This window comes from Cryptomeria japonica, chromosome 6 (genome assembly GCF_030272615.1).
Source record: "Cryptomeria japonica chromosome 6, Sugi_1.0, whole genome shotgun sequence".
Classification (NCBI taxonomy): domain Eukaryota; kingdom Viridiplantae; phylum Streptophyta; class Pinopsida; order Cupressales; family Cupressaceae; genus Cryptomeria; species Cryptomeria japonica.
In genome coordinates this window covers 424,769,022-424,785,150 of record NC_081410.1, presented here as the reverse complement: position 1 = coordinate 424,785,150, position 16,129 = coordinate 424,769,022, and the positions used below count along the sequence as shown (strand labels likewise).

The 16,129-nt window shown below is 34.8% G+C and overlaps 1 non-coding gene across 1 annotated transcript; it reads right to left on the bottom strand.

The window, feature by feature from the left end:
* Positions 1 to 2,490: 2,490 nt before the first annotated feature.
* Positions 2,491 to 2,564, bottom strand: TRNAE-UUC (transfer RNA glutamic acid (anticodon UUC)). Its single transcript has one exon. It is a non-coding gene; the product is annotated as a tRNA-Glu (tRNA).
* Positions 2,565 to 16,129: the final 13,565 nt, after the last annotated feature.

Genomic DNA, 16,129 nt, shown 5'->3' with positions numbered 1-16,129 from the left:
CTCTTCAATATGTTGTTTAACTATTTGTGGGGGTGGCTACTTCCAGTTTGCAAGGAATTTTCGATAGTGCTCTGTCAGTTTCAAGTCGTGAATGGTTTGAATTTGCAAGGTAAATTCTGGTTATATTTATATTCTTTCTCGTTTTGTAATGCATTTTTTTGGAATCTGTTGTGCAAATTTTTGCAAATAGCTTTCGTTTTATTTAAATTTATTTTTGTTTTGTAATGCATTTTTTTTATATGCTTATTTTCTCCTCCCGTGTGCTTGCAAGGTTGTGGCTTTGTTTATGTTTGTATTTTTGATGATGTTTCCTCCCTGTGCCTCTCTTTACAATTAGTAAGTATTATACTATTTATCATCACCTACCTTCTCTCTTTAACACCCCTTCACACTTTCAGGTTCTCTTCACTGAACAATTCAACTTTCCATAAAGAACAACAGGTAAATCTTTTCAAATTACAAAATACTCTTAGGTAGACAACTATATCATTACTAAATAGCATCAAATGCAGCAAGGTCGTTTCTTTAACGGTATGTAAACTTTACTCACTTGTTCAATATATTGATTTTCCAACGTCTGCTTGCAGGCTTCTTACTTTGTTTACATTGTTCAACTATCCATGCACATGTTAACTTTTACACGTCTTATGCTTTCTCAAGGTTTTGAATTTGTACCTATTATTCAATTCAACATTAATTGCCTTCTCTCTTTAACACTCCTTCACGCTTTCAGGTTCTCTTCACTAAACAATTCAGCTTTCCATAAAGAACAACAGATAAATCTTTTCAGATTACAAAATACTCAACTTTCTTTCACTTCTTAAACCAAATTTGATTATTATTTTCATTAAGTTCTTTGCAGAAAAGCTCTCTCACAACAAACAAATACTGACATGAATCATACAGGAGATTTCAATTATGCAATTACACATCTATAAGGTATTATATTACTAAAAAATACTAACTTTCAAATTTTCAAGCTTTTCAAAGTATTTAACTTCACCAAACTTACATGTTGCCCAAATCTAACTTATATAAATGAAACAATGATGCAGGTCTTTCATCATATACATCACATAGAATTCAACAAAAGGCTATATAACATGTTGCTCTTACCAGCATGGGGGATGGAGGGTGGATAACAACAATACTTTGGGTCCAACAAAAAAAATTGGTTGGGAGTAATATAGCCTACAAAAAAAAAATGTAAAACAATATTCATGACATTTTCTTCAAGTACATCATGCTGCATACACCAGCATGGGGGATGGTGGGTGGAAAATTTTTAACTTTGGGAACAACCATTGGTTGGATTATGTACACAAAAATTGTCTTACTGTACAATTAACTTTTTTACTTTAATAAAATTTTGTTATTCAGTTATACAATACAATATACTTCTCGATATCACAACTATATCACATCTACTAACATATTGCCTTAACAATCAGACCTATGGGCCTCCCCTGCAACTGCTAGTAAATAGATATGTTTCTTGTCATCTTTTGTGGGTACCAAAGAATGGCCAGGGTTGTAATCTTACCTCCCATGGAATGACCCACTTTTAACCACATCTATTTCCTGCAACAGAACAGAACAAAAGGCCAAATGTGCGCTTCTCTCATTAAATTTATGGTATAAATTATTGCAGTATATGTTACAATGAGATTTTTTTGCTTCTCTCATTAAATTTATGGTATAAATTATTGCAGTATATGTTACAATGAGATTTTTTTCAAGCTTTTTTAATACATAAAATTTTCAGATTATATATTCAAATTAAAAATGATTTGGTGTAGCCTACAACCTACCTGTCAAACCTCAGCTGTAGCACTCTCAACATCGCCGATCTTTAAAACTGCATTTGAATTTGAGATTTTAAATCACACGCTAGAGGACTTGAACCTTCGCCCTTGTGGTTGAGCAATTCATAAAAACACATACGGAAGCAAAATTCACGAAAGAGAAAAACTTCACGACAAAGTGACTTCAAACAAAATTTCGCATTCAGTAGAAAATACACGAAAGGGAGCATAAAAATACACAAAAACAAAACTTAGAATTTGTATGCAAAACTACTAAAAGAGAACATGCGGATGTAGCTCAGATGATAGAGCGCTCGCTTAGCATGTGAGAGGTACGGGGATCGATACTCCGCATCTCCATTTCATTTAATATCTTTACCTTCAAGATTAGGCATTGGCAACGCTAGCTGATAACCTTTTTTATCCTTTTTGTGTTACAGCCACACACTTTAATCAGTAACTCTAAAAGTATTTATGTGTTTCATAAATATCTGCTCGGAGATGATGAAAGCACCCCAACCAAAAAAGAAAATTATGTTATACAAAGTTCGATGATGCAGCTCTCCAACGATCAATGTAATACACACACACATTCACAGATAAAAGAAAAAGTTCGATGATGCAGCTCTCCAACCAAAAACGAAAATTATGTTATACAGAGACTTCAATCTAGCAAAACCTAAACTTCCGTTGCCGGGATTTGAACCCGGGTCGTCTGGGTGAAAGCCAGATATCCTAACCGGACTAGACGACAACGGAGGTAGAAAAGAGTTGATATCAGACTGTTCCGTAAAAGCATAAACTTTTGCTATCGACTCTGTACAAACTTTGGAAAGTGCTACGCTTCCGTTGCTAGGATTTGAACCCCGGTTGTCTGGTTATGAAAGGTTCAAAAAAATTGTGAAAAATACTGATAAATTTAAGTCAATTAGGAGCATTCAGGATGAAAGTTCTAGTAGATTTGATTTTGACAAGTTTGTTGAATAAAAGGCAAAGAAAATTTATTGAATATGAAGAAGTTGGATTTTAGAAGAGAGTAAAAAGATAAGATCAACTGATATTTGTAAAACTTTCGCAGTCAAATGATATGATGAAGACAAGCTTTAATTTCTTAGTACAAAATTGCTACTAATCTCCAATGTTTACAGCATTACATCAATGAAACTCCTCTTGCTGTAATCTAAGTAAAATAAATTGCTACAAATTGTACTTCAACTTGCATATCAACGTTATCAGTAATTACCATCTGATATAACATGTGAGTGTAGGGAGCGATTTTTCTTCTTGCCATTGCAAATGGGATCTTGGCATCTTTTTTGAAGATTGAATGATCACTTATGATCTGCAGGTTGACTAACAACTTGAAATTGTCTTGGGAGATGAAGGCAGATCACATCCGCAAACACAAGAAATCTATGCAAGGTTGGAGAAATTGTTTTGGGAGATGAAGGCAGCAGGGTATATCTCAGATGTGAGATTTGTAAAGAATGATGTAAAGAATTATTGATCTGCCATCACAGTGAGAAATTGGAAATTGCATTCTAATTATTATACATGCTATTTGGAACAACTATTAGAGTTGTAAAAAATTTTAAGATTATTTAGTGAGCGTCATACCACAACACAATTTATCTCAAAGATTGTTGCAAAAGAATTTGTACTTAGAGATGCAAATTGTTTCCAGCATTTCAAACATGAAAAATGTTCTTGTAGATACTAAGGAAAGGGGAACCCTTCACTTCCTTGCTCATTCAACTCTCTAATTACTAGTTTTAAAGAAACAATAAAAATGATAATTAAAAGTCTATTAAGATATTTCACATGTACCAATAGTCACCCATTTGTAATTCTAAAGGTTAAAATTTTGATATTTAATTGAAAAAAAAAAAACTTTCCTCATATTATCATACCATTAGAAACCAACATTGTAAGATCCAATAGATATCTCTCTACTACATTCATCCCCAAGCCATTTAAAATATGACAAGCTGTAAAACCAGAAAAAAACACCCTTCAGAGGACAAATCTCAAATTCATCATGAAATAGCATGTGAGAGGAGATTATCGAGCTACCATACTAGATTTTCCAGCTTCAAACAATACACCACAACAATAAAAAAGCACCCTTCTCACTAAGGTATCAAACAAAATCAAAGGATCCAATCCAACCCAACCATCTAATATCATTCCTCTATGGCCTACAAATCTGAAAACTAATAACTCCTAGGACCGATGTGTGAAATAAATACCATCAAACTGCTTGCAAAGCTATAGAGCAATAGTCAGAAGGCTTTAAAATTTTCAGCAATTACCACCATAGATTCTCCATCCACTATCAATTTATTGCATGCCTTGGAAAGAGCCAATTTTATTCCTTCCACCACCACCACCAACCACTCAGCTGCATTATTAATCTTAGAGCCAAAAAAGAAGAAACCACCCTTCACAAACGACCGTCCTTATTCCTGAGAGCACATCCAGCTCCACCCAAGCTAGGGTTGCCATAAAAAATTAACTCCAAATAAACTCAATGCACATTATGATACGTTGAGAATGGAAAAATTGAAAATTCTATCCTAATTGAAGACATGACTTAAATGAAATATAGAAAAACAAAATATGCCTACAATAATAGAATTGAATTGAAGGGTAAACATTAAGTTCAAAAACAATAATAGAATTGAATTGAAGGGTAAACATTAAGTTCAAAAACCTGAAACATAACAATGAAAATTAGTGTTTAAATCTAATTTATGACATAATTTCAACTTTGATTAGTGATAGAGAATTGGAACTGGTATGTTTGAAATTAGATTAAAGATCAGGATCTTATGTTATATAGTTAGAATTTGAAACCTTTAAGGCTTATAACTAAATTGTTTGTTTGGTTCTATCTTTGAATATTTATACATAATTGTATATTATTAAATTTTATCTTTGGAATCTCTAAAACATGTGTTTATACTTTCTATCTAAGAAATTGGTAGTATTAAAAAGTAACTTTGTAGCTTATGTTAGATAAAGGAAAAATCATTGAATCAGTTGATAACAAATGGGTTCTATTATAGATATGACAAAATGTAAAGCATGCAAATAAGAAAGTGTAATTTATTGATGTCATTAAGATTGATTAAACTAAGATCAAGATAAAATTGATGTTATAATCAGAAATACAAAATATTCTCTATTAATATTTTCTTGATTAAAAATGATTTCAAATAAAAATTTTAGATATATAAATTATAAGCACATAACTAAATACTTTTGATGTTCAAGCTAATAATTACATTCTCATAAAATTCAACATAAAAAAAATAGAGCTAACAAATTAGTGATCTGCACTAGTATTGGTCACTTCAAATCTAATCAGAGCTGGTGCGGTTTAGGAGTGCTTGTGCAACCTAAAGTTTGTGGCAATACATAAGAGTGTAAACAAGTATAAGGTGAGATATGCAAAAATCAAATTTCATTTACTAATGAATTTTGATAATTTAATCTAGATTGCAAATAATGGTTTCATAGCTCGGACAAATTCAGTCCAGTTCAAGCTGAAAATATCATGAAACAAAATCAAACTCATTGAATATGTAATGATGGCAAATGGTTTCATGCCAAATTCTGCACAGTTCAAGTTGAAATTATTAAATGACATTGACGGTGATTCTTCTTCAAATTGAAATAATGAAATGATTCTAACTATTTTCAAAATTTTATTGCATATACAATATGCACAATTTGATTTGAAATGTTAAATAGATTTTCTACCTGGAACTTCATTCTTAGAAAATTCTGTCCATAGAGTATCTTTAATGTGTGTTTTATTGTCTAGCTACTTCCTTGGAAATCTTGGCAAGAATAGCAAGGGATGGTTTAAACAACACACACTAAGGCGTTTAACTTAGATTTTTAAGTGTCATCTTCGTGCTTTACGTCTTCTAAAGTGCTTGCTTTGCTAAGTTTTAATTCTAATAATAAGAGAGTATAAATGAATAGTCTAGTATATTAATTATTATTTATATAATAATATTAATTAATTTAATTATATTGATAATTTATAATTAAATGGTTTAATATATTTATTTTTATTTATATCTAAATATTAAAATCAAAAGTTGTACATAACAAGGAAAAACTATATTAGAAATAATTTAGAATAATGAAAATATATATTTTTTAAATATTTTAAAAAATTATTATGTATCTAATTTACTAGAGTTCTATTAGCATCTTTCTTATATTTTTAAATTCTATGTTCAAATATTTAATATTTATTAACATATTTTTAACATAATATTAATTTCCAATATCATAATTTCCCGCTCTCTCGCTCTGCAAGTTCAAAATTCAAACCCTTGTTGTTCATGGTGGAGTTTGTTGGTGGGGATCTCCCCCCACCACCTACGGACCCCGTTTTTTACCCTACGATGCTGACAGTGTCTATCACATCCTCTCTTGGTCCCATGGTGAATCCTCCCTCCGGTCCGACTATGTTTCAGATCCCGATGTGTCAGTTGTTCATGATAAAGAAAATATCACGGAGCCTCCGACTGTTAACACGAATCTCAAAGGATGGAAAAACGTGTTGGTTGGAAACACTGAGGTTGTGGACCCCAACATCGTCTCTGTCTACTTGCAAACTGAGGAGGGAATGTCTATAGAGCTTCCTAACATTGTTTTGGACCGCATTTTGCAGAACATGGCTAATACTCTAGTGGGAAAATTCTTCTCCCTATGCCCCACAGTGGAGATGGTCAGAAAATGGGTCAAGGACAAATGGAAATTGAAAGGGAGTATTTCTGTTAGTGCCATGCCTCGAGCCCTCTTCCTCTTCAAATTCACTGTTGAGGAGGATGTCGCTCTTGTCCTCTCTGGATGGTGGTCCTATGGTCAAAACAACCTTTCCCTTTGTCGTTGGAAGGATGGCTTCGACCCAATGACTGACTTGCATAAAACTGCTCTGGTATGGGTTCGACTCCCGGGGCTTCCCCTTGAATACTGGGATGAGTCCATCTTTAAATGGATTGGGAACTCCTTTGGTCATTTTGTTGGTATTGATGATATCACCATAACCAGATCGCGCTTGGTCTATACTCGTTTATGTGTTCAAGCTACTATGAGCATAAATCTCCCCAACTTTATAACCCTCAAATCCAGGCTTGGTAGCTGGACTCGAGCCTTGGTTTATGAAAATGCCACCCTCTTCTGCCAAAACTGCCACAAATCTCGACATATTATTTCCCAATGTAAAGCTCTGGCCTTCCTACCTCTCAAGCTTAAGGGCCCGGCCCTGGTTGAAGACCCTGTGCCAAACGCTCCTATTATTCATCAAGACCCGGTTGTGGGGCTTGTTGTGGCTCCTACTCCTAGCCTGGACCTGCCTCCCTCAGCAATCGAGGACCCGGTTATGGAGGAATACCCCTTTGCTGAGAGTATTAACAACCTTCTCAATAGGGAAAACTTTAAGAAACCCCCACCTTCAACAAGGTGTAAAAACCTGGCGAAAGTTGTATAATTCTCAAGGAAAATTTTAATTTTACTGGCAAATTTTTGCGGCTTACGGAGAAAAAATAATAATCTCCATTGGTGAATTAGCCGTGATTGCTCAAAGTTTGTGAAAAATCCTGGCGAATTGTAATGTTTTTAAAACCAAAAAAAATTTCATGGGCGAATTGTAATGTTTTTAAAACCAGAAAAATATTTGCATTGGCGATTTCAACCTATTTTCAAACCATTAAAAAAAATATTGGCGATTTCAGCCTATTTTCAAACAATAAAAATAAAATATTGGTGATTTCAAGCTATTTTCAAACCATTAAAAAAAATATATTAGTGATTTCAAGATATTAAGTCATTAAAACACGTGGCACATAGTCATCAACTCTCTGCCTAAAAGACTACCCATTAGAAAATCTCGTGACCTAGCAACAAGCCCTTATGACTCTATCTCCAACTCGCAAGCTGAAAATGCTAAGCCTTCATAACCTCGAGATCTAGCGACTGAGGGAAATTGAATTGCCACTCGCCAATTCTCGACCACAAAATGTTAAGTCCTCGTCACCGCAACGACTTGGAGATAGTGGTAACTTTAACCCTTGTTGTGTACTCGCCAACATAAAACTGTTTATCTCTTAACCGCTAGCACTTCACTTGCAAGCTCGTGGCTTGATCAGGTCTTTAGACATTTAACTTCGCGAGCTGGCAATAACCATAAAACTCAACCACGAACTATCTAGTCACTAGCTCGCGACCTAAAAATGCTAACATTAAACAAACATGAGAGCTAGCGACAACTGTATGAAATGAGTTACTCGCTAACTCTCGCGGCTATAACGTATGACATCAGACCAACTTGAGACCTCGCGACCAAAGCAATTTCATTAACAATGTCCAACTCGGTAACATAAAACGCTAACACCCAAAAAGCTAGAGACCTCACGATGTAAACCCAAACCAACTTGTTGCCAGCTCACAACTTGATCACATCTTCAGATATTTTACTTCGCGAGCTAGCGATAACCATAAAACTTAACCACAAACTATCTGGTCACCAACTCACAACCTAAAAATGCTAACATTAAACAAACATGAGAGCTAGCGACAACTATGGTGGCAAGCTAATATGTACAAGGAATTTTTAAGGCTTGGATGCCGACTCATTCCTGAGGGACTAGTTTGAAGGTTTCTCTTGAGTTGAGGTTGATTAGACAAGCGAGGATGACGGTTTCAAAGGCATAAAAGGATTGGACAACTTCTGAGTTAGAGATGAAAGATCACAGATTTCTTTGAGAAATCAGACCTCAAGTTGCTTGTTGTTAGGGATTCTGAAGCAAAATTTGTCCAATCAAGGAGGAATAAAATCAGAACAAAATCGTTCACAATAGATGAGCCTTAGCAGGATGTAGTGGATTTGATAGGCATGACTTCTAGAGTCTATAGTCATGTTGAAAACCACCAAAATGATGATTTTTCACATGAATGAGCATCACCAAATGAAGTGTTAAGAGGTAATAAATACAATGGAGTGGTGACTTAATTGGTAGAAGAGAAAAGAAACCTTTTTCATTTTCTGAGAGTGATTTTTTCCTTAGAAAGGAAGATGATGTTTGAGCAGGATCGTGCATGGAGTTGTTGTGTGCTCTGTGATATCAGATAGGTGTTTTTTTTTCTCCTTTGTGAGTTTGTTTATTGTTAGAGGGGTTGTGAAAGTGAGAAGGATTGCCAGAGGGGGTGTGAAAGCCTTTTCTTATCAAGAAAGGCCAAGTATGGCACATCCTCTGCTTCTACTCTGCCATAGGATGGCAGGGGGTTTGAAGAAGGAGCTCGCAGAGGAATGAAAGAAGGATTTGTTTGGGTGGGGAGTGGAAGCAAGTCATCTTTGTGACAATATGGAAGCTGCAACCCCTCTCCAACATATTACATTTACCCTAAAGCTCCTCTTTCCACTTTCCCTGATCGTGGGCATGAAGGCTCGAGCTCCTCTTTCCATTTTCTCTGTTCTTGGGCATGAAGGATTCCTCCTCTATTTGGAAATGATATGTTGGACAGAACGTTACATCTCACATTCCATCTAAAGGCATCAGGATGATAATGGCATGGCTCAAGCAGTTTTGCAAGTTGTATAGTCATTGGGGTTCATTTTCTAGTTCCAGTAGTGATTCTAAACTCTAGGTGAAGGGAGCACGTTGTATAATCATTTACAGAGCAAATGAAAAGCATTTAGTGTCAAGATTTGTGCAGGTTCTTGAAGGAGTTATATATAAATTTATTTTGTGATGGTCGACGGAAGTAGTAATTTTATTCAATAGAAATTAAATTCTGATCTATTTCTTTTCGGTGTATAATTCTATCTCTTTCAAATGATCAAAATCATGAGTTTTAGGGCAAGTGCAAGGTAATGAGTCACAAATTCATGGAATTTTGCATGTTGGAAAATGCGCTCTTATAAATGAGGGCATGTTTATGCTTCAGGCTCCCCAACCAAAAGGTAACGGGGGTCCGAAGCAAAAAAAAAACGGGCCCTCATTTTGTTCTAAAACGGGAGCCCGCTTTTAAACAAAACGGGGGCTCTTTTTTTAGAAATGGGGGCCCATTATTAAAATTGGGGGCCCGTTTCTAAAAAACGGGGGCCCGTTTTTTAAAAATGAGCCCCCGTTTCTAAATCACATTTTTCCTTTTGTTTCCACAAGCCACCCTTGTTTGAAAACGAGGGCCCGTTTTGTGGAAGTTGATTCCACAACCCGCCACTTGGCTCGGGATTAGGCCCGGGATAGGCCTACGATGGCCACACCTGAGACATGGACCTACAAATTCAAATCTCCATGAATGAAAGCACAAATATGAACTTCTGAAATAGTTTACATGCCTCTAATCAGAGAATTTTTATACGAAATTAAAACCCATTTCAGATTATACTGTCTAGATTATAAATATATAAATTTATTTAAAATTTGATTATTTTAACTATTTTTCATTTAATTTATACTAAATCGGGTCCATAAATTTGAAATATTAACTAATTTTGTTAATTTAATAACTTTTTTATTTTAAAGAATTTTGGAAAAAAAATTATATGTCATCAATCTACACAAAATTATTTTGTATTTAAAAAAAAAAAAAATCAAAAAATGTTAAGTTTACATCAAATTATGTGGGTCGTACACGTCAAATTTTTAAAAAGATAATTACGGCCATTAAAAATTAATTAAAAAAAAATATTAGAAAAAAAAATACAAAAAAATATGCTCATCAATCTTCAGTGTGTCACAAACCATTTCCCAAAATGGTTTGAGAAAATAATTTTAATTGTGTCAAAAAGTGTGGGTCGTACACATGCATGGTATGGTCCTGAAACAGGCATTTTTAAAACATAGTCTTCAAAACTCCATTCAAAAAGTTATTTTTTATTATGTGGGTATTAAAATAAATTACATATTTGGAAAGTACACTCAAAGGGATATCTTTTATATTACTGACTTTTTCCAAGATTCAATCTCTAAGTGTTTCAAAATTTAAGCTCAAATGAGACAAAATCTGAAAATCAGGGAAAACACTTCCACTTTTTGGCCAAAAAGTGGACTCATCTTCTTACACTGACCCTTTAACTTTTTTTATTTTGTTGTATTGTTATGGTGTATGTAATTTTTCATTTAATTCTTCCTATTATGCCCAGGAATGCAAATTTTTTGTTAGTCTGGAATCATATTAAGGATTTACCTCATTGTAATTGGTGGGCGGATTATAGGTATGAGTAAATGCCAACTTTATGGAGGAGGGAAAACATGTACATGATAGTCATAGAACAGCTCCATATATATTACATAAACATCCATAGCATATAAAATCATAAGAGTATTAAGAATGAAAGTATCAAACACCACAATAGATAGGAATACAACATAATTATTAAAACATGCATGCAACTAAATTAAAGGGAATATTTTTTGAGGATCCAATTCCATGATAGATGTTATAGATAAATCACAATTTCATAATCAAAGGAAAACAAGAAAACATATTCACCCAAAATGAATCAATTATTATAATCGGAAGGTCACTTCACCAAGTCAACATAAAGACAACAAACCAATGCCTTATCCTAGGGCATAGAGTCACTTACAATTCAAAGACAACCTGATAATAAACTTCAATAAGATTCATTTGCAGATAAATAAGAATGAATATGTCATTACATACACACCCCAGATTCATACGTAAACTAAAAAACCCTTGACCATTCAATTCACAGTGAAAACATAAATTCAACCCAAAGACAATTATGTGAAGATCTCAAACTGCAAATGATATTGATATTATATTCATAATGATATCAGAAAGTAAATTCAAAATGCGATTCAACTATGCACTTATCAAATTCTTGAACAGTTGAACTATTATAATTATATCAAAGTTTTCAACATTAATAAAAGTGGCCAACTGGCCATCCCTCTCTATCGATCAAAAATAAAAAATGGCCATCCCTCTCTACCGATCAAAAAGAAAAAGTGGTCATCCCTCTCAAATTAATCTTGGAATCCTTTTATAAGATGAGGATTCAACAATCTTAGAATTACTGTGAGGAATCTTGGGTAGCAACCTGACATTTCTTCTTTTGCTTTAGCATGGCTTTCCACTTGTCCACCTCTTTGTCTATTGGCCAACTGAATGCCTTTACCTCTTCTAGCTTTGTAACTGAATCTATCCATCTGGCATTTGTAACTACCCTGGCCTCAACAATAAACTTTGCATGGTCAACCTCAACCTTGAATAGTGAATCAAGTATACCGTTAAGGAAATCAGCATCAACCTATTCATCTATATGCTTGATTATTTCTTCTTTCTCCAAAATAAAACCAAATTCGCTGGTCCAATCAGAAACTGATTTCAAATCTCCATTACTACCATAAATTGAAGGCACCAATTTACTATAACCTTCCCCAAATGTCTGCAATTTTTCATTTATAAGCACATCCTTCCATGTGAAAAATGCATAAGCTGCATTCATTACCTCCACCATGTCTTTAGTGTCACTAATCCTGGGAGGGAACTCGTCACTATACATCATTGCAGTATCTATCTTATCCATTAATCTGCTTCTTCTTGACCAAACATTGAACAAAGGTCCAAGAAAAGCGATAGCCTCAGAGGATGTTTTACTTGCCTCTTTCAAAGAAATGTGCAAATCATGCACTACCATCAATTTTCTTTTCAATACATTAATCATGTGTTTCAGAATTCCTAACACAACAGAGATAGCCTTGACATTTTGTTCCTTTTCAAGCTTTTCAATTTTCTCTGTGTATTCCTCCATTTTTGCTATCACATCAGCTGGTATTTCTTGTACTTGTTTTGTAATATGTATTGGAGGGGGCTCATTTGCAATTTTTTCTTTCAACTCCACTAATTGTTCCTCCAAAGAACCCTTCTTCATCAGCGTCTCTTCATATTTTTTAGATAAAGGAATCAATTGGCTATATGTTTTTGTGTATCTTCTTGACAAATCATCTATTTTTGATTAATTCATGAAAGAAACTTGAGTCAAAATGAGGCAATCTCTGTGTCAATTATGTTATGCAAATTCCAAATCATTATGTCAGCTTTCTTTTCTACTTGTATATTTAGAAGGTGGGCCTTTTGAGTGGAAGGGGCCAAAGACCAATCAACAAGTGTCTTTGACTTAGGATTAAATCCTGATCCTTTTATTACATCTCCAATTTAAAATTCAATTTTAAACATTGGGTCCTCTTGCTTCCTAATCTGATCAATAATAAAAATAGACTAGATATCCCAGTCAGGCATCATAATCATACCAGTACTCTTAATCAATTGTCTTTCTTGTTCCACATATATTTGCTCCCTGTCAGGATCATATTCGTGAAGTGCCTTGATGATCTCCTCTTTCTATTCTACATTTCCTTCCTCTATGATCAGATTTTATCTTAATTGATTTTTTTTCAACCTTGTCAAAAAAAAATTAAATTCATCTGACTTAATAAAGTCATCATCTTTCATGAACTCATTTGACAACATCACACGCACATCAAAGCCTTGAGAAAGGGCTTCGTTTGTTTCTCCATGTTCTTCATTCTGTCCTGCTTCTTTGAGATGTGTCCTTATTTGATGAAAGTAGTGTCCTCGTTCTGTAACAATTGCTCTAGCAAGGTCTCTCCTCACAATTGTTCCGAACTCTTTGGTTTTTTGTTTCTTTGCAGCTGGCACTTGGGTAGATTGAACCTCATCCCCACTCTCTACATCATCAACAGACACACTAAGTGGCCTCTTGCCATGTGAAGAATGTCCATCTTGGGGGTCTTGTTGCTGAGCAACCACTTCTGGAATTTGAGGCATTTGTTCCATCAAAGTTTCATATAAACTCAGCATTATGTTAATCCTCTCCAGGTATGGGTTATCAGGGCAAAAACCTGAGAAACTAGGGTCAACAACCTTCAATTCTGCTTCAACTCTCATCAATTTTTTCCCTTTTCTTCTCCTTTCTTGTACTTCCTCTTTTCTCAACAAATTTCTAACCATATCTTCATCATCCCATGGTTCATGGTCCTTTATTGTGGCCCAAGGTGTCATTTTTGGCAATACATGTTTAATAAATTGTTCAGGATCATAGAATCTAGACACAACATTAACCAACCTATAATGTTTAAGGAAATTGTTTACTTCATCAAAGGAACTCCTACCAATGGTAAAATTAGATACAACCCAAAGCCTAGGAAGAAGAGAACCCTTCCTGTGTTTGTCAAGGTATTCTTTTTCAACTAGGGTCAATTGCCAAATAAACTCCATAAAAGCAATCCTAATTGGAACAAATTTTGGTAAAATATGGGGAGGCTGAGGACACCCATAGACTCTAATCATAGTAAAGTTATCAAAAAATAAAAAGTCCCGCTAGTTATGTGAAATAGACCAGTTTGGAACATACTGGTAAGGTCTCAAAACTCTCCTAACATGAATTGACAATCGTTCCCTAATTATTCCTAGCATTTCCATAATTGGCAAAACAATCCAAATTTCAAAGAAAAGGAAAGAAGAATGGGGAGAACTGTTGTCCCAAACCTAGGTCCATCTTTGTATTGCCATTAAGACACCCAATTCTTCTTTGAAAATCTCCAATTATTTATCCATGAACTCAACAAATTATAGAACAAGATTAAATGCATTAGCAATGAATAATGCTTGAATGTAGGGTTGGGCGCACCACTACAAATTTTAACTGGAGCATTATGAATGTGTTCAACCACATAGCCCACATAATCGTAATCTTTGTTAACATTTGGGTGTTGAATGTCCATAGCCATCATCAGTAATTCAGCTGACACTGTTGAATCTCCATCAAAACCCAACACTCTGCATAATCCATAGATTGTACAATGCATATAATGGTGGAAAGGTGTGATGTCAAATGGTGGTTCGATACTATCTGGAATTATAATTGGTTTCCTATTCACCCTAGGCATGTATCTGGGCATTGCATGCTTCTTGATAACACCTTTGTATTTGTCATAATCCTTTGCAATCTGCTCCAAATCTATATCTGTACATGCAACACTAGTAATCTGGAAAGCTTCAACAAAGCTAGCTCTATTAATTGAAACTAGGGCATACTGGTTCTTTCTTCTGATTACCCTAGATACTAGGCAATAGCATTTGGCCAACTATTTGATCAAATCCACATCAACATACACATCTAACACAATTAATTTTGCCATATTTAAATCCCAAGGGTTTGACATCGGGACACCCTTAACCCTATTATTCCAGAAATAATGAAACAGAGAAGAACTAGTCATATAAAGCGTGGTCAGGTTTCTGCATTGGCTCCATAAATCTTTCCATGCCAAATCATTTGTATTCAAAGCAACGGAATTCCCTAGCATCAAATCTACAAATTCTTCTTTGTATTTCTTAACCATCTTTTCCTCAGTGGCCTTGGGCTTAGAACCTCTAGTTCCACTCGTCGCCTTGCTCATTTTAGCTGCAGGAGAAAAACTTAACCAATTTTCTGAAATTTTCCCACACCCAACACTCTGAATTCTCCAACATTGTTGCAGAGCTCAATTCACTAGATTACCTCAAAGATAGAATGCATTAATGCAATTATACAAAATCTCGGCTCAATCATGCAATTTATGGTATTTGGGCATCGTCACTTCTCTTAAGTCTCATTAATTGTGACACTTGCATGAACTAGCTACTGTGGCATTAATTCAAAGTTAAAGTACTCAAGCGAAATTTGAATTTATGCCCTTCTATTTGATTGTTGATTTCCATTCAAAACTTTTACAGAACCCGGCAAAAAAGTCCACGTGCCAATCCCCATCTTTAATCGCACACTCGCAACTAGTTATAACAATTTGGAAAGTAATCGGCAAGTTAGCGAAAATGCTACCAAATCCTCTTAATCGCAAGCTCGCAACCCCTTTTACAAATCCTTGAAGAATCTCACGAGTGAGCAACAACCATTGATCTTCATGAAGCCCTTCAGTCGCAACCTCGCAACAACAATTGTAATATTCTTTCTTTACCTGCGAGCTGGCGACCACTGCAAATCTAACAAAACAACTTATTTCATCACAAGCTTGCAAGTCAAAACTTAACTTGACTTAAACCCTTGTGATCTCACGACAACAAGACACTTAACCACCATTGCATGCTTGCAACACTTTTTGACTTAAGACTTACAAACCCACGAGCATGCGATGACCACAAAATCAGACCAAAACTTACCTGTCACCAGATCGCAACGTAAAATGCTAAACAACTTCAAAACCTATGAGAAAGCAACGAAACCAACCAAGTTGCGATACCAACCACAT